Source organism: Eptatretus burgeri, chromosome 4 (assembly GCF_056783735.1).
Source record: "Eptatretus burgeri isolate ZD-2024b chromosome 4, Ebu_testis_v1, whole genome shotgun sequence".
NCBI classification, from domain to species: Eukaryota; Metazoa; Chordata; class Myxini; order Myxiniformes; family Myxinidae; genus Eptatretus; species Eptatretus burgeri.
In genome coordinates this window covers 117,295,690-117,317,446 of record NC_140964.1, presented here as the reverse complement: position 1 = coordinate 117,317,446, position 21,757 = coordinate 117,295,690, and positions in this window count along the sequence as shown.

The following is a 21,757-nucleotide window of genomic DNA, read 5'->3' as shown; positions in this document are numbered from 1 at the left end:
ACACCTGGGGGTTGAACAGCTCACTCATTGAACCTATAAAGATTTGTTCATTCTCAAATTCCTTCAATAGTTTAATTTTCTTTGCACAATAATCCCCATCTAAAATATTGACAAACAAAACATTTGAATCTTTATATTTTTGAAGATACCCCATTTGTGCCATTACGAAATGATAAACTTCTCTTAATGCTCTTGTTTGACCACCTCCTGAGCCACAGGTTATTTTTTGTTAAGCCCCGCCCACTTTTCTTTAAGCCCCGCCCACTTTTGTTAAGCCCCGCCCACTTCCCACAAGGTATTCAATAAGCCCCGCCCACTTTTGCTAAGCCCCGCCCACTTTTGCTAAGCTCCGCCCACTTTTCATAAGGTATTTTTTTCTAAGCCCCGCCCACTTTTCCTAAGCCCCGCCCACTTTTCCTAAGCTCCGCCCACTTTTCATGAGGTATTTTTCTAAGCCACGCCCACTTTTCCTAAGCCCCGCCCACTTTTGCTAAGCTCTGCCCACTTTTCATGAGGTATTTTTTCTAAGCCACGCCCACTTTTCCTAAGCTCCGCCTACTTTTGCTAAGCCCCGCCCACTCTTACATCATTTCCAGTTCATCTCTGACTCACAAAGAAATCACTAGAAAATTACAGGATGTTATGGTTTTGAAAAATTTCCCAATGAAGGCTTGCCTAGGCTTGCCCAGGGAATTTCCAAAGGAAACCACACCCACCAGTCTTTCTCTATAAAAGCTTCAAACCCAGGCTCCATTTTAAACATTTGTTTTTGCTGGCAATGGTGTTCTGTGTGCTTGTCTCGAACTGTCTGTCTTCTATGGAACTAAACCTTCAAGTTGATGAACTGGATTCAAACCTCTTATCTATTGAGGTAAGATTTTTTATTTTCCTATTTTCAAACTTTGATTGAAGCATACTCATTTAATAATTAAATAACTTAATTAATACATTATTATTTTCTCTCACAGGAAATTGTGTCTGAAATACGAAATGAAAATACTGCTTTTGCTACAACTTGGGGGAAATTGTTGGCTTGGTTGAAGACCTTGAGTGGGATGACTTTGGTGTTCCTTGGAACTCTCTGTCTTGTATGGAACTAAACCTTCAAGTTGATGAACTGAATTCAAACCTCTTATCTATTGAGGTAAGATTTTTTATTTTCCTATTTTCAAACTTTGATTGAAGCATACCTATTTAATAATTAAATAACTTAATTAATACATTATTATTTTCTCACAGGAAATTGTGTCTGAAATACGAAATGAAAATACTGCTTTTGCTACAACTTGGGGCGAAATTGTTGGCTTGGTTGAAGACCTTATGAGCGACCAAGACCCACAGAACGAGTTCGTCCTGATGACCCAACCAAAGAGTTATACCTTGAGACTAGCAAAATCCTGAAAAAGAGTTTTACAGCAATAGTACTCATTGTGAGTTATCAAGACAATACCCACTGAACAAGTTATACCTTGATGAGCCAGAATACAAGTTTTACCTTGGAGACTCACAAATTTTGAAAAAATCAGTAAATGAGTTCTGCCTTGATGGTTTAAATAACTACCTTGGAGACTCAGGAAAAGGGTTCTGCCAAGATGGTTCTAAATATGGGGCCTCACCTTGGAGACTCACAAATTTTGAAAAAAATCAGTAAATGAGTTCTGCCTTGATGGTTTAAATAACTACCTTGGAGACTCAGGAAAAGGGTTCTGCCAAGATGGTTCTAAATATGAGGCCTACCTTGAGACTCACAAATTTTGAAAAAATCAGTAAATGAGTTCTGCCTTGATGGTTTAAATAACTACCTTGGAGACTCAGGAAAGGGTTCTGCCAAGATGGTTCTAAATATGAGGCCTACCTTGGAGACTCACAAATTTTGAAAAATCAGTAAATGAGTTATCCTTAAGAGACTTTGTAAGTTGGTTTTACTTTGAATACTTGAAATGTGGGTTCTGGATTGATAACTCACAATGTGATACATATCTTGGAAACTCAACGGGAATGTGGTTATACCTTGAAGACTTGGAAAGTTGGGTTTATGTTGGACACTTGAAACTTTTTTGGAGGCTTTTATTTATTTATTTATTTATTTATTATTATTATTATTTTATTTATTTATATTTTGGAGACTTTTGGAGTTGCTATCACTCTTTGGGATCTAAACCTATCGATGTAGTTCTTTGTCGGATGGTGCTTGATGGGAGCAAGATCAAGAAAGTTCTGGGAAGAAAGTGCAGGCTTACTCCCTCTTTCTACGTCATCAAACCTGAAAGCCTTAAAAGACAGAATTGGAAGAAGAAAAAAAAAACGTAAAAATATATATATATATATATATATATATATATAGGTGGAAATCTCATTTTGAAAAAGACATTGTGTTGGGCGAGGATTGAGTTGGGGTTGAGATTTTGAATGTGAGGGTTGGGGTTGAGATTTTGAATGTGAGGGTTGGGACACACACACACATACACATCAACAAACAAAAGTTAAGCCTTGACTATTCAGTTGAGGATTCTGTGTTTGGGGTTCACAGATCTAAGAACGTCCCCCTTGACACACATTATATACTGTTATACACCTCGGACTTGGCCCTCGAGTGTCCACAACGGTGTATAGTAGGAGGGAGTGAAGCGCCAACCTATTGCTCCCATTGCACACACACACACACAAACAAAAGTTAAGCCTTGACTATTCAGTTGAGGATTCTGTGTTTGGGGTTCACAGATCTAAGAACGTCCCCCTTGACACACATTATATACTGTAATACACCTCGGACTTGTCCCTCTAGTGTCCACAAAGGTGTATTATCTGCTTAGTTTTGTCTTTTGTAATTCCTGTGAATAAAATGAACCTAAAATCTCTTCCGCTTCGAAATCATATATTTTATAAGTCCAAGGAACTGTATCTATTACATCAACAATTTTAAAAAGTTCTTTCGTCCATCGTTCAGTAAAACCCTTTTCAAAATGAGATTTCCACCTATATATTCTTACGATATCACCAACTTTGAACTTAGGTTTTCTGACATTAATCTCTTTTTCATATTTTAATTTTGTAAATGTTTCTGATGGCTTCATATTCGTTGACGTGTGAATCGTGTCATTATACTTATCCACAATATCCTGAATAAAAGATAACCATTGTTGTGAACCGAGTTGTGTGAATTTTTTATATAGTCTCTCTTTTAAGGTACGATTAAAACGCTCAACAACAACTGCCTTCCCTTCATTAAAGGTACTGTATAATGTAATACTGTTATTTTTTAGAAAATTCATAAATGTCTTGTTATAAAACTCTCTACCCTCATCAGTCCACAATTTCTTAGGTTTTCTCTTACTTTTATTAAATATCTGTTGAAAAGCTAACATAAGAGTATTACCTGTTTTGTTTTTTAAAGGGACAACCCACGCATATCTACTCCTCAAATCAATAACGGTTAAAGCATACTTGTACCCCTTATCATTATTGAGTTCAATCAAATCAGCAGACCAGATATAATCAACTTCCTTGGAATAAACTTTCCTTCTCTGAAACTTTGTGAATATTGGTTTATGTAATTCATCAGCTAATTGCTCTTCAGTCTTAATGGCATCATTAGAGCCTATAAGTTTTTTGAATTTCCAAGTCCAAGTTTCAATTTAGCACTAATCATCTTCTTCACGATGAACCTATCAACTTTTCTCTCAAGGTTGGATTTTGTATCAGAGACAAATTATACAACATTTCTCTATCGGCTTCATGCTTTTCTTCCAACGTTGTGGTATTCCCATAATCAATATCGTGTCTCATGCACACTTCATCAACTCTATTGATTGGTTTACTCCAGGATTTAGGATTGTCTGCCTCATCTAATCTTTTATCCAAGTTTGTGCCTGGACCACAGAAAGAATACCCTCGAAGATGTAATTCCCCTGGTATTCCAGTAGTTGTAAATTTACTTCCTGATAAAAACTTTTGTATATCTCCTCCGAGTTTGTGTTTGGAGATAAATTGATTTTTTTTTTTGAACCACACACCGAACATATACCTTTTTGTATAACCCTGTTATTTTTACTTTTAATATATGAAATATTTTTAGTATTAGTTTTCTTTTTACATTTGAGACAATAACTCATTTATTTATGAGAAAAATTCCTGCAGAGTGCAAAAACCTTTTTAGTTTCCAACATGCACATTTGAATCTTAATTTTTAAAACATAAAGAATCCTAAGAAATGCCTTCACTCTCTCCTCCATTTATTTAAGAAAAAACTTGAATTAAAATGAATAGCTTGACGATGCTAATAGTTTTGTCGAAAGTATTGCAAATAGACTTGTTAATTCTTTGTATTCCTCCTCGGTGGGTTGAGTTATTTTCTGTAATACCTCTATTCTTTTTTGAATCTCACTGGTTTCCATACTATAATATTTATTTATTCTCTCTCTCTTTCCTCCTTCTCTCTCTTCTCCTTTTCCTCCTTCTCTTTCTTCTCCCTCTCTCTATTCTCTCTTTCCTCCTTCTCTCTCTCCTCCTTCTCCTTTTCCTCCTCTTCCCTCTCTTCTTCAACTCCTTCCTCATCCCTTACTATACTTGAATCGTTTACACCCCATAGAATATTATACATATATTCATCAGGATTTCTTGTTATTCCTGTATCCAAAATAATTTTTTTTACAACAGGAAACCAATAAAATTTCTTTTGAATTTCTAAAAGAGCCTTACCTTTTCTTAACCTTATAATTTTTTCATTATTTAACATTCTAATTAAATCTAAAGTTGTCGGTTTATCAACATCAGCATAATGCCAATCTTTTATTGAAAATACCTCATTCTTATGTTGTAGAACATATTTATTAAAAAATACCGAATACCCTTTTCTTGAAGGTATGCTTGGACACAGAAATGATAATTTTCTTGAAGCCTTCTTGCTGTCATTTATGTATTAGAAATATATGTTAGAATAATATTATGGCACGAAACACCTCCCCATCTTCCCATAGTTAAATCATTTTGTATTTCCTTACTTATTATATATAATCCTGTTTTTTCTGTTTTCATGAGATAAACAAGGGCAAAACCATTATTATATTTACCCTTATTAAATTCTTTTATTTGTTGTTTACTAATCGTGGCTCCACAAAACTCATTCTCGATACCAAGTGGATAATATTCTTCCTTACGAGACTGATTTAATTGTTCCAGGTCTTCGAGGTTAATTTTAAATGACCAATTATACCCTAAATCATTCATATCATGCCCCCATTGTTCTATTCTCATACAAACGATACGCCCTTCTTTATAAAAATTTATTTTAATTCGAACTGTGAATTCTGTATGACCTGGAGATAATATCAACACTTCTGTATCTTTAGAATACACAGCCGTTTTATTTAAGTATATATATTGTGATAAATCGCTTTAATCTCACCAAGTCATTCGTCAGTCGGGCTTGGATAATTTTTTAATTTATAAGCATTTTTCATGTTAATATTTTTGTTTATATTATATTTATGTCGTTCAGCCTGTGCCTTTATGTAATAATTTGATAAATCAATATCCAGTTCTTGAGATACACCAAAGATAGAACCATCTTTACCAACATAAGTCATTTATATTAGATTAAAAATAATATCATAAAATTTTTTATTTTTGTTGAGTTGAAATAACACATATAGACATAATTGACCACAACACTTGGAATTTAATTCTTGGACTTGAAATGTTTGATAAACACCATTCTGTAAGAATTTTATGAATTCAACAGGTGGTGGAAGACCAAAACTATCAAAATAATATTTGTCTTGACTATTAAAAATACAAACCCAATGAGAACCGTTCCCATCATTATCTTCTAAGTTCATAATAATATTCTTTGTATGTTTCGACACATTTGTTAATTCATCTCTCATACAAATAACCACATTATGAATTTTTAATTTCTTACAATATTTGGCAAGTTGTAAATTTGATGTTGTATTCTTTCCAAATTCTTTCAACCACTCATCAATGCTCATTTATTTATTAGAAAGATATAATCCATTACCTCTTTTCATTAATTTTACACCTGCTTGTGCTATAGAAGAAAGCATATCTCCAACTAACAATCTCGCTTTATCAGGCAGACCTTCAAGTTTTTCAGCAAAATCTACAATTACACCACTTCCACTAATTTGTTTCTCCAACTCTTTGTTATGTCTTTCCAATTTTTTTTGAGCCTGAGGTTGAGCCTTCCTTTCGTTGGCAGTTTTGACCGCTGTTGAAATACCACCCGTCAATGCTCCAACCGCACTTAAACCAGCAAATAAAGAAATTAGAAATGGGAGAAATCCTCCACTGCCTCTCTTATTGAATATTTTTTAACATTGGTTTTGTCATTTTAATTTTAAGTGAGCCAGTGTCATTCAAGATTTTAACCTGTTCTCTTGTGAGCAAAACATCAATTCTTACTGCTCCTTTTCTCTGAATTGTATTAACGTTAATCGTACAAGGCTTTTGATTTTGAACACAAGATGATAGTTTATGAAGATTGATTTGATTAACATATACCCTAGTTGGTACTTTGCCACTCATTTATTTAACAAAAAAATTATGTGAGACTAATCATCACACCATTATCTGTATTAATCTGCAATTCTGTTTCTTCCAAAAGCAAACAATATGTATCAACTTCTTCACTCTCTCCTCTTTCAATGTATAGGGAAGTATCCACTCGATTAGACTTTATAGTTTCTTTTTGAGCGCTCAGGTCAAACGTATAGATTGTATACAAACTTTTAAATGCTGTCATATCCAAAATAGGTTCTTTATTTCCATTACTTTCACACACCTTTTGGTAAGACTTGTATGCTTCAGCAAAATCATTTTTTTCCCAATTAATTTCCAATCTATCTCGTGGATAAAATGTTCCATCTAGAGAAACGCGAAGTTGTTTCACCTTAGCATTATCACTCAATGCATTATTCTTATCAGTCGCAGTATCACCATCTGGCTTTTTAAAAATCATCCACAGATATCGTGGCTTTCCTTCCAGAACACCCAAATTCCACGTGTAAGTAGTTTGATTGAGTTTAACGTGTTGACATCTTCTTTTGAGGTATGATACACTGAGTGGTTTTTTTGAGTTAAGTCTTCGATTCAACATCTCTTCTGTTTTAAGATTAGGAGTATATTCACTGATATACCAACTCATCTCCTCAATTACAAATTTATTCTGATCACCAAAAGCATTACCAACACCAAAAAGCAATCTATTTTCATTATCATTCCTTTGTAGTTGAAATCTAATTTTAAGACCATACAGAACTTTATCATAATCACAAAATCCAAATATACCTTTAAGAGGAACTGCCACAGTAAAACTATTTTCTGCTTTTGTATCATCATTATACATTCCTTTCCTTTGAATATATCCAGGGTCTGTGTTTGTTCCCGTTGACATATCAGGAATAAAACCTTCGACAGACCCCTTTCCCATTCTATCACTGAATGTATAGAGTGTAAATTTCATCATTTCAGATACAGCAGAGACATAATCAACCGCTTCAACTTCTTGTGTTCCAATATACAATCGCACACTATCAAACATTTTCCAGAAGAAATCATTTACAAGTGTAGCGTTTGTGTTATTCCCAGCCTTAGTGAATTTAAATTTACACAACAAGAAACTTTCGGAGAGATTCAAATAGGTTTGTTGATTATTTATTTCAAAACTTTTTGTACCATTTGTATTCCAGTCTGTTCCAGTTATTGCATTTACCTTGAAGTAATCTTCTTTTTAGTGGAGTTTGAGATAATAATAGTATCATCCAAATCATAGATATTATCAATTGCTTCCATACTTGTATTTATTTAGGAAAAAAGATGTTAAAACTTTTGAAACCCTGATCCAAGTATTTGAATTATTTTCTGTCGTTCTTGGGGGACAACTGAGTTTTACCTTTCTTAATTTCTTTTATTGCTTGTAATTTATGAGATTCTTTCTGAGCATCTTTTATACTCTTTACAGCACCTGCTACATTTCCCACAGCAGAAGCAGTTGAACCAATTAGGTCTTTATGTTTAAGAATAGTTGAACCAATACCCATGAGAGTATCAATTATCCCATCTCCTCTAAATTGATGTCCAACACCCCTTTGTCTCTTAGGTTTATAGTATCCTCTACCAAGATACATACCTTCACCCTTGTAGTAATGGGAAAGGAACATCCCATCCCCTGTAATTATTTTATATTTTCCCAAGTCGTGCTTCCTCACAATAACCATCGTATTTATTTATTGAAAAACTTCACGTAGGTGAATTCTGATGGATATAACTTCTCCATTAAAAGAGATCACACGATTATCTTGGTCGGTTATCCTAAAATTTACTCTGTGTATGGTTTTTCCTGACACAGGTAGATAAACCAAATTTTTAGGCTCCATATTGGATTTATAACCAATTGGGGTTGAGTATGCGCTGAATGAAAATATTGTATTTGTTTTTAATCCATCATTATAAGCACCATCAATCAAATCACAGTGAATTAACACCGAATTTATTCCTGAGGATATTTGAATGACATTATCACTGTAAAACGTCCCATTAGTTTCAATCTTTTCTCAGGAGAAACCTAATAACTCTCTAAATGAATTATCAATTGTGAAATCAACCTTGTAGTTATTTTTAACTTTAATCGTTGATTTTGAAGTATGTTTTTGAATGTTTATAATAATATTTTTTGGTTCATCACCCTGTTCTTTCATAAGACGAGCAATTTCGGAAGATATTTGAGAAATCTCGTATGCTCCGGGGTGAGACTGTTATCGCTTTTGTATCCACTTCCCGGATTATAACTAAACTTGTCATTTTTCTCGGTTATATTAAATAAGGTATTATAAGTCTCCATGGACAATAAAGATGCCTCATATTCTTTTGTTGTGTCAAGTTGTAGTGGGTATGGGAATGAAGATGTGTGGTCGCTTGTTGTGAAATTAAAACTCAGGATTGTGCTTCTCATCTTATTTAATATGAGATAAAATGTCTTTATATTGAGATTTATTAATTATTTTCATGTTCATCAACTGGTCTAAAATGGCTGATGCTTCATTAAAACAATTGTTATTTCCAGCCTTCTTACTGCCGAACAACAATAACAGTCTATTAACTAATTGCGATGGGTCATTTGGAAGAAAACTAATACCTGAACCAAGGATACTTAAAGCCTGAATAATGTGTTTCTCCTTCTCATTCTTCCTACTTTTACCAGAAAAAATAACCTTATAATTTAGAGTGTTCAGCAAATCAATATATACTCTATCATCATTATTTTCCATATCCAATGGTTTATCAATATACTTTGATTCATCCCTCACAGTTGAACCTTGTCTTCCATCTTTTGTGAGAAGAAACATTAATCTCGGAGTTAGTTTAACAGGGAGTTGAGCAGAACTTAAGAACCTTAATTCATCATTAAATATCAATACCTTTTCTTGAACAAGATGAAATATTGCTGGTTGTTCTGTTGGAATGAGTCCTGCTTTGGTTTTTGAATCCGCTGAATATTCATTGTTTTGAACAGCATTCACAATATAATCAGGGTGTTGATTAATCTCTTCCAGTTGTTGAAATAAACCTTCATCATGTTCTAATTCTCCAATATGCTCTAATTCTTCCTCCGTCATTTGACTGAAATCTTTTAACATTTGAAGCTTTCTAGGAGTATATTCTACTGTGGGAACTGTGGAAACATCTTTCATTCTTTCTTGGGAAGTTTTTAAAAGTGGTTTAAAAAATTTCTCTTGTTTTTTTTCAAATGCTTCTTCGCCCGTTAGTTTCTGTCTGCGTTTCTTCTTTATGTCTTCCTGTTGTTTTACAACTTTTGAAACCAACTCTTGATGTTCCTTAAATCTTCTTGCTCTTTCTTTTGTATCCATTTATTTATTGTAAAATATCATTTAATGAATTGTAAAGATCAACAGGGAAATTTTCCTTTTCTTCATCATTCAAGTAGATGTGTTCAAATAAATCCTTTTCTTTAAATATTTCATCAAATTCTTTATTAACATTAATGCGAGTTGTAATTTCTTCTTCACTAATCCTTGCATCTCTGCTTTTCATACGTTTGTGTTGAGTTGCTTCATCAACATCAAAACCGAATGATAAAATCTTCACTCCGCTCAGATATTTAATAATTTGTCTCGTTCCTTCTGGATTAGTTTCTAATATCCCAACACCACCAGATTTTAGTTTCTTTAACTCACTCTAACAATGTGAATATTTTGTTGTACCAAGAGAAACCTCCTCAAATATTTGTCCTTCATTCCTCAATCGCATATGTTCCTCCACTGAAATATAGTGATAATCTTCACCTTTTACTTCTCCAGGTCTTATTGCTCTAGTTGTTGTTGATACAATGCGTATCACGGGGTGTTTTTTAAGGAAATTTACAATATTCTCATTTGTACTACACAAGAACCTTGATTTATGAAAGTTTTTTCCAGAAGCAGATTTACCCACAAGATTTATAATAATAGTTGTCATTTATATATGTAATTGTTTATAAAACAAAAAATATATCCCTGAATATCTCATCTTGTTTCACAACAATATATTTATATTTTTCAGTCGTGTGCTTCATATAATCCTCAAATTTCTTTTTACTACATAATGTAGAACAATTATCTCTCCAAAAATTATTGATATCTATTGAATTTAACTTGAATAAAATAAAAGTATTAGCATTGTTTCTGATGGAACGACGAGGAAGTTGAAAGTACGATTGACTAAGATAAATACAATTACAAGAAGAATGTCTCCCTCTTGTGTAGTAGCTGTCCATTACCGTTTGGTTTCTCTCATTAACACAATCATCAAAAATAACGAGGTTCTTTTTTGATTTATCCAAATCTTGGGGAGACGGTATATCATCCGTATTATCACTAAGAATACAAGTTATAAGATTTGATTTCTTTTTACATCTCTGTGTATCACAAAATAGTTGAATTATATCTTCAATGTTATAATCATTTAGGTTTTTTTGACGTTTAAATAAACCTATTATATCTTCTTTTTGAAGACCAGCATTAAAACCTTGTGAGAGTAGTTGATACTCTGGTTGAAAACTCGACTTTGTGAAAATTATTAAATTATCATAATCTAAAAAGTTGGGAGTGAGGAGCATTTTTAAAAGTAAGCAGGTTTTTCCACATCCACTTGAACCAACTATGAGACATCTTAATGAATTTGGGAGATTTTTATGGTTGTTAAATTTTATCTTATTTTCCCAAATAGGTAAAAAATCATTCATTTATATATTTGAAAAACAGGTTATTTAATTTATTATTGGCTTTTTTAGAAACTTTATATTTTATCCTAAGTTCAGGTTTAATTTCAAGATAATCCATTATTTTATTTATACAATATCTTGTGTTGATATTTCCCTGAAAATTACATCCATGAATAATATACAACAACAATCCTTTGAACATTTCTCTTATACGTTCAGTTTCTTCCCTTGTAAGGAAAGGTGTGTTATCATCCTCATACTTTACATTCATTTCTCTAATCAATCTTGTAAAGTAATTCATTTTTGGTGTAAATCTAAAAGAATTATTTTCCTTTTTATATTTTTTATTATCATTAATTAGAAGATAATCACAGAATATACATTGTTTATAGGCTTTTGACTCTGTGTTTAATCCCCGTCTTTCACACGCAGGACAATTCTCAAATTTGTCATATGGAGAATCAGGAAAGTCTAGCATATTTATAAAGTAAAACTTTACTTAAACTGAAATTCATCTATACTTTCAGTTGTATATTACCATCGATATCGATATACTTTTTTTCATTATCAGCTTCAACGACAACATTTTTTATATTAAAGGTAATTTTAAAATTATCGTTAACTACTATTGAACGAAATGTCATTTCACCTGATATATTAACATCCTTTATTTCATCAAGATTTACATCTTTAGGGTTGTTGAAAAAAATACAAATTTCTCCTTGCATATTACAGATGGTCTTATCTTTTCTTTCTAAAGCTTCATCCATAAGGTTTTTGTTCTTTGATACTTTTTCTTGTTTCATTGCTTTTTCTAGTTTTGAATATATTACTAGAAGGAGAGGAGAAACTTTTGTTAGAGATACTTTAATTGATGTTCTACCAGGTATACGAAAAGCCCTTCCACTGAAGGAAATTGAAGAACTCATATTATTTACCATAATAGTTTTTATCCAATAGTTGTTATATTTATCTTTGTTCAATTTTACATCCTTGACATATTTCTCAGTATCTTTAACAGATGAAGAGATTGATTGAAACTTGTCTTTTGTGTCTTGAAACATTGTATTTATTAAGTGAAAAAGTTGGAGGATAAAATGTTTTTAAGCACAGATTCACCTATAAATTAAACGAAATTTTCATCAAGAAAATTTTAGTTTAAGCAAAGTTTTATTCTATAAATATGGTGAATACAACATACTGCGATGTTTGTAATCACGAATATAAACATTATAGAAAACACCTCCGAACCAACAAACACACATTTAATCTATTTCATCAAATATCTCCTCTTGAGTTGGAAAGAAAACATTGTGATATCTGTTCAAAGGATGTTTTGAAGAGTAGTTATAATCAACATCTTCAATCACAAAAACACAAGAAAAATGAGTTTAAAGTAAAGGGAGACTATTATATTAAAAACACTGATGAGGCATTTTAAGGGCATATAAAAATAAGGATTTTTCAATTTGGAGAACCCGGTCCATCATCAATAGCTGAATCAATTGAAATAGTGAAACCTGATGTTGAAAAATTTATTAAAAAGACATTAAAAGAAATGAAAACTTAAAGTTTTATATGGGAGTGAAAATGAATATGAAAAGACAAGATGAAGAACAAACTCCTTATATGAGAACAGATCTTCATTTTATAACATCATTTCAAGATTTTTTGAATAGTGGGGTTTATGAAGAACTATCAAGACAAGAGGAGGATGTTGATAATACAGTGGTAGGAAGTGGATTCAATATTAAAAAAATCATCTTTTTAGATATACACATTCTAAAATCAAACCCTCTTAAAGCTTCTTCTTATATTGAATTACCAAAAGAAATAAAACTAAAGAAGGCAGTTGTTAATATTAAGAACAATGATAATAAATGTTTTCTCTGGTCTGTTCTTGCTCACTTACATCCACCAAAATGTAATTCAGAAAGAGTAAAACAATATATGAAATATGAGAATACCTTGGACATTAAAGATTTTAAATTCCCAATGCCATTAACAGATATTCCTAAATTTGAGAAAAAGAATAATCTTTCTATTAATGTATATGGATTAACGGATACAAACAAAGTTCAAATATTAAAAATTTCAAACAACTATAAAAATGAAGAAACACACATTGACCTTTTATATTTTAGTGTTGGAAAGAATTCACATTACACATACATCAATAATTTATCAAGATTAATCTCTTCTCAGGTATTCAGAACAGCAAACAAAATATATCCTTGTAAGCGATGTCTTAATTCATTTCATACAAAAGAACGATTAGAACAACATTCAAAATATTGTAGTAATCATAAATCAGCTGTAATTACAATGCCTAAACCTGGTGAAAAGATTTATTTTGAAGATTATAATAAATCTATCATGCACCCATTTGTGATATACGCTGATTTTGAATGTATCCTTAAAAAAGATAAATACTGCTTCTCCTAATCCAAAAGAACCATATACAAATAAATATCAAAAACATATTCCTTGTGGTTTCTGTTATTATATCAAATCATCTGTTGGAGAAAAGTATAACAAACTTGAACATTATCGTGGAAAAAATGCTTCACAAGAGTTTGTAAAACGATTAGAAAAGGATTGTATAAGACTCACTAAATTAATGAAAGAAACAAATGAACCGATGAAATTAACCAAAGAAGAAAAATTAGAATTTAGAATGAACAATATCTGTCATATTTGTGAGGGGGAAATTAAGGAGTCTAAAGTTAGAGACCATTGTCATCTTACTGGTAAATATAGAGGTCCCGCTCATTCCTGTTGTAATCTTAATTATAAATTACCTTCTTTTATTCCAGTCTTTCTTCACAACAGCGCCAACTATGATACACATCTATTTATAAATGAACTTTCAAAAACACCAGGGAATATTTCTGCTATAACAAACACAAGTCAAAAGTATATTTCATTTTCAAAAATGATATTCACAAAACCTTTAACTCGTATTAGGTTTTTAGATTCTTACAAGTTTATGGGAACACCACTAGCCTACCTCGCATCAAATCTAAGCTCCACGGACTCTTTTCCAAATCTTAATTCATTCTTTCCAAAAGAGGAAATTCTCACTAAAGAGGAAATTCAGATTAAAGAGAGAATTCAAAGTAAAGAGGAAACTCTAATTAATGAAGAAATTCTAACTGAAGATGAAATTCTAATTATAAAGAAAATTCGAACTAAAGAGGAAATTCAGATTAAAGATGAAATTCTGATTAAAGAAGGAATTCTTACGAGAGAGGAAATTCAAACAAGGAATGAAATTCAAAGTAAAGAGAAAATTCTTACAAGTAAGGGAATTTATCCTTATGATTATATGGATTCATTTATGAGATTTAAAGAAACACAACTTCCTTCAAAAGAAAGTTTCTATAATAACCTTTATGAAGAAGAGATAAGTGATAAGGAATATAAACACGCACAAGAAATATGGAAAATATTTAAGATAAAGAACCTTGGAGAATATCACGATTTATATCTAAAAACAGATGTTTTATTGTTAGCTGATGTGTTTGAAGCTTTTAGATCACTCTGTCATAATAAAAATTGTTATGGATTAGATCCTGCCCACTATTTCACAGCTCCTGGTTTAGCTTGGAGTGCAATGTTGAAAATGACAAAACAAGATATAGATTTAATCAGTGATGTGGATATGCTTTTGATGATTGAGAAGTCCAAGAGAGGTGGAATATCACAAGTATGTTCAAAAAGATATGCTAAAGCAAATAATAAATATCTTCCAAATTATGATAGTGAAAAAGATAGTAATTATTTGATGTATTTTGATGCTAATAATTTGTATGGATGGGCAATGTCTCAATCTCTGCCTTATGGTAAATTAGAGTGGGTGGAAGAAAAGGATTATGAAAAAGGCTTTGATGAATATTGTTATTTCTTCTCAAGAGGAATTGAATGACGAAGAAGAAGGTTATTATTTTGAAGTTGATTTGAGGTACCGAGTGATCTTCATAATAAGCATAAAGATCTTCCTTTTGCATGTGAGAAAGAAACTCCAAAGAAAGAATGGTTAAGTGATTATCATAAAAGTTTTAATATTAAAGGTAAATCAACAGAAAAGTTATTAACAACATTCTATGATAAAGAGGGATATGTTTTGCATCAGAGAAGCTTAAAACAGTTTTTGAGAGAAGGATTGAGAGTCGCTAAAATTCATAGAGTTTTAAAATTTAAACAAAGTCCTTGGGTGAAAAAGTATATTCAATTCAATACAGATATGAGAGCAAATACAAAAGTAAAATTTGAAGGGGACTTTTATAAATTAATGAATAATGCTGTATTTGGAAAGACTATGGAAAATGTTAGAAACAGGCAAAACATTAGATTCGCAACATCTTGGAAAGAAGCTTCGAGATTGATAAATAAACCAAGTTTTGAGAGAGAAGAGGTTTTTTCAGAGAACTTTTCTGCAATTCATATGAAAAGGAAAGTATTGTAATGGATAAACCAATTTATATTGGAACAGCAGTTCTTGATTTATCAAAGATATTGATGTATGATTATTTGTATAATGACTTAAAGAAAGAGTATGGTGAAAATGTTTCATTGTTGTATATGGATACTGATAGTTTTATCCTAGATATAAAAACTGATGATGTTTATGAAGATATGAAGAAAAATATTGGAGTATATGATACAAGTAATTTCAGCAAGAAGAGTGAGTTATTTTCCAAAAAGAATGAAAAGGTTATTGGTAAGTTTAAGGATGAGTTGGGTGGAAAAGTAATGAGTGAGTTTATTGGATTGAGAGCAAAGGCATATGCTTATAAGTATGGTGAACAGATTGATAAGAGGTTAAAGGGAATAAAGAAATATGTAATAAAGAAATCAATAACTTTTAGAAATTATTATAATTGTTTGATGAATAAGAAAGAAGAATATAGGAAAATGAATACAATAAGAAGTTATAAACATAACATATATAGTGAAGAAGTAAATAAAAAGGCATTAGGAGCCTTTGATGATAAGAGATTTATTTTAGATAATGGAATAGATTGTGTTCCATATGGATATTGTATGATAGAGTGTATAAAATAGATTATGTTTTAACGATGGGAAGATGGGTTAGGGTTTTTAAGGGCTACCGCCGCTTTTTCACAATATATAAATGGTTAAACCAAGTATTAATCAAACTAAAGAGTGGAGAAAATCTCAGTCTTGGTATATAAATGGAAAACATAATGAATGTGAAAAATATCAAATAAGTCTTATTGAAAAAATAACTAAAACAAAGGTAAATAAAACAAATAAGAGAATTAATTTAAAAACTAGTAAGTTAGAGGATGTAAAGAAAAAAATGAATATCCTTGAATGGACTGAAAACTTTGATGGTTATCAATTGAACAATGAAAAAACAATTTACTATAATCTCAAAATGATATGTGGCTCAGGAGGTGGTCAGATGAGAGCATTAAGAGAAGTTTATCATTTCGTAATGGCACAAATGGGGTATCTTAAAAAATATAAAGATTCAAATGTTTTGTTTGTCAATATTTTAGATGGGGATTATTGTGCAAAGAAAATTAAACTATTGAAGGAATTTGAGAATGAACAAATCTTTATAGGTTCAATGAGTGAGCTGTTCAACCCCCAGGTGTTCAATTCAATGAGGTTCAACCTCCAGGTTAAAAGGGGAGACAAATAAATATACCTTGGGATAAAAAGGGGGTTTATTTTTAGGGAAAAAAATATGAATCGCTGAAAATCCCCCATTCATTTACATGGGGAAAAGTGAGCCAGAATCAGTATTCTTACCCTACTTGCATGGAAGAAGTTTCGGGAACTGAGTGGCGTGCTGACGAAGAGGGGAGTGTCGTTGAAGCTGAAGGGAAAGGTGTATGCTACATGTGTGAGGAGTACGATGATTTATGGGAGTGAGACATGGGTACTGAACATGCAGCAGCAACAAAGGCTGGAAAGGGTGGAAATGCGAATGGTTCGGTGGATGTGTGGAGTATCGTTAAGAGAGAGGAAGACAAATGATGACTTGCAGAAGATGATGGGAATAGAGTCTGTGATGGATGTTGTGAAGAGAAAGAGGTTGAGATGGTTGGGTAATGTGTTGAGGAAGGATGAAAGTGACTGGGTGAGAGGAGTGTTGGAAATGAGTGTAGTCGGAAGTGGAGGACGGGGAAGACCGAGAAAAACTTGGCTAAAGGTGGTGGAAGAAGAAATGTGGGCAAGGGGATTTAGAAGGGGAGATGCAGAAAATAGGGTAAAGTGGAGAAGATTGTCATGGGACCCGCAAGGCTAACCCCCGCTTTAGCGGGGAAAATGGCCTTTAAATGCTTGTGTGTAAGCTGATTTACAAACATCAACATGTGTCTGTAAAGTATCAACAGTTCTGCCAACAATCGAATTAACCACCTTTGAGACTAGCAGCTCGAAAATATATTTTTAAAATACTGTAGTTGGAAGCAACCTGGTGAGTGTAAAGGCCCTGTCACCCCTTGACGTTTTAGCCAGCGTATGGCAAGGTCTCAAAATGTATGTAAAACGCTGGGGTACGCTGAACTATTGATGTTTTTTTTAAGTTTTGGGCATATAATAACGTGTTGGACGTATGCATAACATATTAGTAATGTACACAGAACGTTTTAATCACATATAGATAACTTATACCAACGAATGTTGAGCATGTTGTCGGCGTTCACAACCTATGCCCAATGATATTTTAACTTTTGCATAGCGCGCGGCAGCATATCGCCGACGATCACGTGGCGTAGGCTATTCATAGGCTGCGGCTCGACGATTCAAATCATAACCGCACTAGACATCGAAGTGTGAAGCTGCTGTCACACCTTGACGTTTTAGCCAGCGTATGCTGACGTATGAAAAATTTGCCGAACCAAGCTGGAACACGTCGAATACGTTATGGGTAAGTTTTGTATACGTTAATAGCACTCTGGCATACGTCGTAGTACACTGGCATATGTCGTCATATGCCGAGTACGTCGAGAAATTTTCAGCATGTTGAAAATTTCTCGACGTACTCGACGTATGACACACATTCCGCATACGCTGGAATAAGTTGTAGGCACGCTACGCGATCGTTGACACATGTCGACACACGTTACTTTACATTACTCATAAGTCGAAACACGTCAATGTAGTGGTTTGCGTCAGTGTTCCAGACTCCGTTTTTTTAGTTTTTTTTTTTCCCTTCGGTATGACGATGATGTTGACACTTCGACTTCTCGTGCGGTTATGATTTAAATCGTTGAGCGGCAGCCTATTAATTATATTATATTATAACCGCACTAGAAATTGAAGTGTAAACATCACCGTCATACCGAAGAAAAAAAACAAAAAAAAACAGGGAGTCTGGAACACTGACGCTAACCATTACCTTGACATGTTTCGACTTATAAGTAACGTGTGTCAACGATCGCGTAACGTGCCTACAACACGTTACTCATAGGTTAGAAATAAGTTTCGGGTACACAAAACATTACCTCGACGTGTTTCCACTTATGAGTAACTTACAAGAAACGTGTGTCAACGATTGTGTAAAATGCCTACAACACGTTACTCATAGGTTAGAAATAAGTTTCGGGTACGCTAAACATTACCTCGACGTGTTTTGACTTATGAGTAATGTACAAGTAAAGTGTGTTGACGTGTGTCAACGATCGCGTAATGTGCCTACAACACTTTACTCATAGGTTAGAAATAAGTTTCGGGTACGCTAAACATTACCTTGACGTGTTTCGACTTATGAGTAACGTGTGTCGACGTGTGTCAACGATCGCGTAACATGCCTGCAACACGTTACTCATAGGTTAGAAATAAGTTTCGGGTACGCTAAACATTACCTCGACGTGTTTCGACTTATGAGTAACTTACAAGTAACGTGTGTCGACGTGTGTCAACGATCGCGTAACATGCCTACAACTTATGGCCAGCATTACGCGGAACGTGTGAGTCATATACTGGCATACATTGAAAAATTTCAAGCATGGAAAATTTGTCTAACACCTCGGCATACTACAACGTATGCCAGCATACTACGACATATGTCAGCGTGCTCTTAACGTATACAAACTTACCCATAACGTATTGGACGTGTGCCAGCGTTTTAGCCAAATTTTGCATACGTCAGGCATATGCTGGCTAAACCGTCAAGGTGTGACAGAGTACCTTAATCGGTACTTCCAGGAATTTAAATTTTTACTCGGTAATTTTGGATCTTATACGTACCTGAATGTGTTTAAAAAAAAGAAACATTTCATAATTGTGACCACTTTTAGTAACCCATCTCTCTACTTCTTTAGTGGCCCTAATTATTCTTACATTCTTATGGGGTCAGCCGGAGAACGTTTTTGGTGCAGGTCTTGTATAAACAAGCTGACTAGGTGTGATGTTTGACTGAAGGTGGCAGGAAGCTGGAATTTGTTTAGGATGTTGGTGGTGCCTCACATACTCTTTGCAAAATATATGGTGAGATATTTAACATCCACGAGTGTGGAGACGACGGATCCTCTAGGTACATGTCCTTCCGGTGGAAGGCACAGAAATCGACGCATCACCCCATACATGAAACACCAGGGTGACAGTTTATAGTTTTGTCAATGTTAGAACCAAGGCTTAACTGCTGAAAAGTGAGTGCAAAAATCTCTAAGCTATAGTGCCAAGATACTCTTGTTAACCTATATAAGTCAATATAAAATCAAATGATGAACACGATAACAACATGGATGCTGAGAATTTACTTTGATTACTGGAAGCAGATGAAATAGCTACAGTACTCATGTGTTTCCTTTTACTACTTAAGGAAGAAACACAAATTGGGGAATTTCATCTGACATACAATTCACAACTCTTCTTCATAAAATTGCCTGGTTTAGGGGATGGTAGGATGGCCTAAAGGTGCATACACCATGAAGCTGTCTGGGCTGGGCTTAGATCTCAGCCAAGCTATAAACACTCATCCCGGTGTTTCACAGGTAGGATGATTAATCTGTATCTGTACAGTCCCTCTCATGGTTGTCAATCTAAGTGTCTCATCTGCTGTCATTAGTTGGTGGATGAGGGATGTTAAAGATCCCCTGGTATCCCTCGAGAAGAGGGGGTGAGCTCTTGCCACCACCCTGGCCAAGTTCCAAATTCCTACCCTGACTTCGTGAATCAGATTGGAGAACAGTCCAGGATTATAACCTAAGCCCCTCCTCCTTCATATGCGGCACAAGGCTGCAGGTAGCATCATTGGTTGAGGGTACAGCTGTGCCGCCGATGCAATTCTCCTATTACAAGTACATTGGCACTCATTTTGCCGACCTCAAAGCGATTACTGGCTGAGTCAACCCCACCTGGTGTTAATTTAATAGAAAACGGGGGATCAAACTCAGGACCCTAAGATTCCAAAACCAGCCAACCCAACCACTAAGCCAATACCAGTCTTGTAACCCTACCTAATAAACTTCTTTCGCAGCACCGACACTCCATATATAGCATGCTTCATGTTCTGATCTGATCCTTGTTTAGTCAATTGGTTGGGAGTTCAAGTCCCAATAATAACAAACAGAGCAATGCTTCATTAATCCTTAGAAAATTATATTGAAATATGTGTTCCACTTCAGAACCTATCTCAAATATAAAAAAGAATATGGCATAAATTGTGAATTGAGAATATGGTCTCAAAAGACTATCATGAGCATCATGAGCAATGAATGACAAGGATGAAAAAAAAGAAGAAATCAAATTCATTGTTTGTATACAAAATTTTACCCATCATTTTTTAATCCACCAAAAGGCAGATGGAAACCTGTTTTATTCTTAATAAAGGACAATGTTTTTGAGTTGCCATTTTTAAACAGCTAAGTAAATGAATATCTGTATTCCAGGTAAAGATGTGAGCCTGGTGTTGGCTTAGTGGTTAGGGTGGCAGCTTGGGATCCTTGGTTCCTGAGTTCAAGCCCTGTTGGCCACTGAATTAAATACACCATGAGGTTGACTCAGCCTGTCATCCTTCCGAGGTTGGCAAAATGAGCACCAGTGTACTTGTAAGGGGGACACTGCATCAGCGGCATCGCTGTGTCCCAACCAATGATGCAACCAGCAGCAACAGGCTGCAAGAGAGAGAGAGATAGAGATAGAGATAGAGAGAGATAGAGATAGAGATAGAGATAAAGATGTTTTTTGTATTAGTATCCAGTTTAATATAGAGGTTATGACAGATGTAATTTCGACACCATAATCTAAAACATGCCTTCATTTCAGCACAAAATAATTTTGATGATCTTTCTCTTGGGCTGTGCTTGAGCTCTCCAGCAGCTACTCCAATTTTGATCACCCCATCTCTATTTATTTGTGCTTTGCTGAAATGGAACATGGCTTCATGATTGATATCCTTGTCCCCAAAATATTTATATATTTTTGAAGCGATACATTGGTTTAAAAGGGTTGGTCTGAACATAGATTAGGCCAACGACTTTTTGAATCGCTCTTATATCATATGCAATACATAAAAAGCAGGAAAAAAATGAAGAA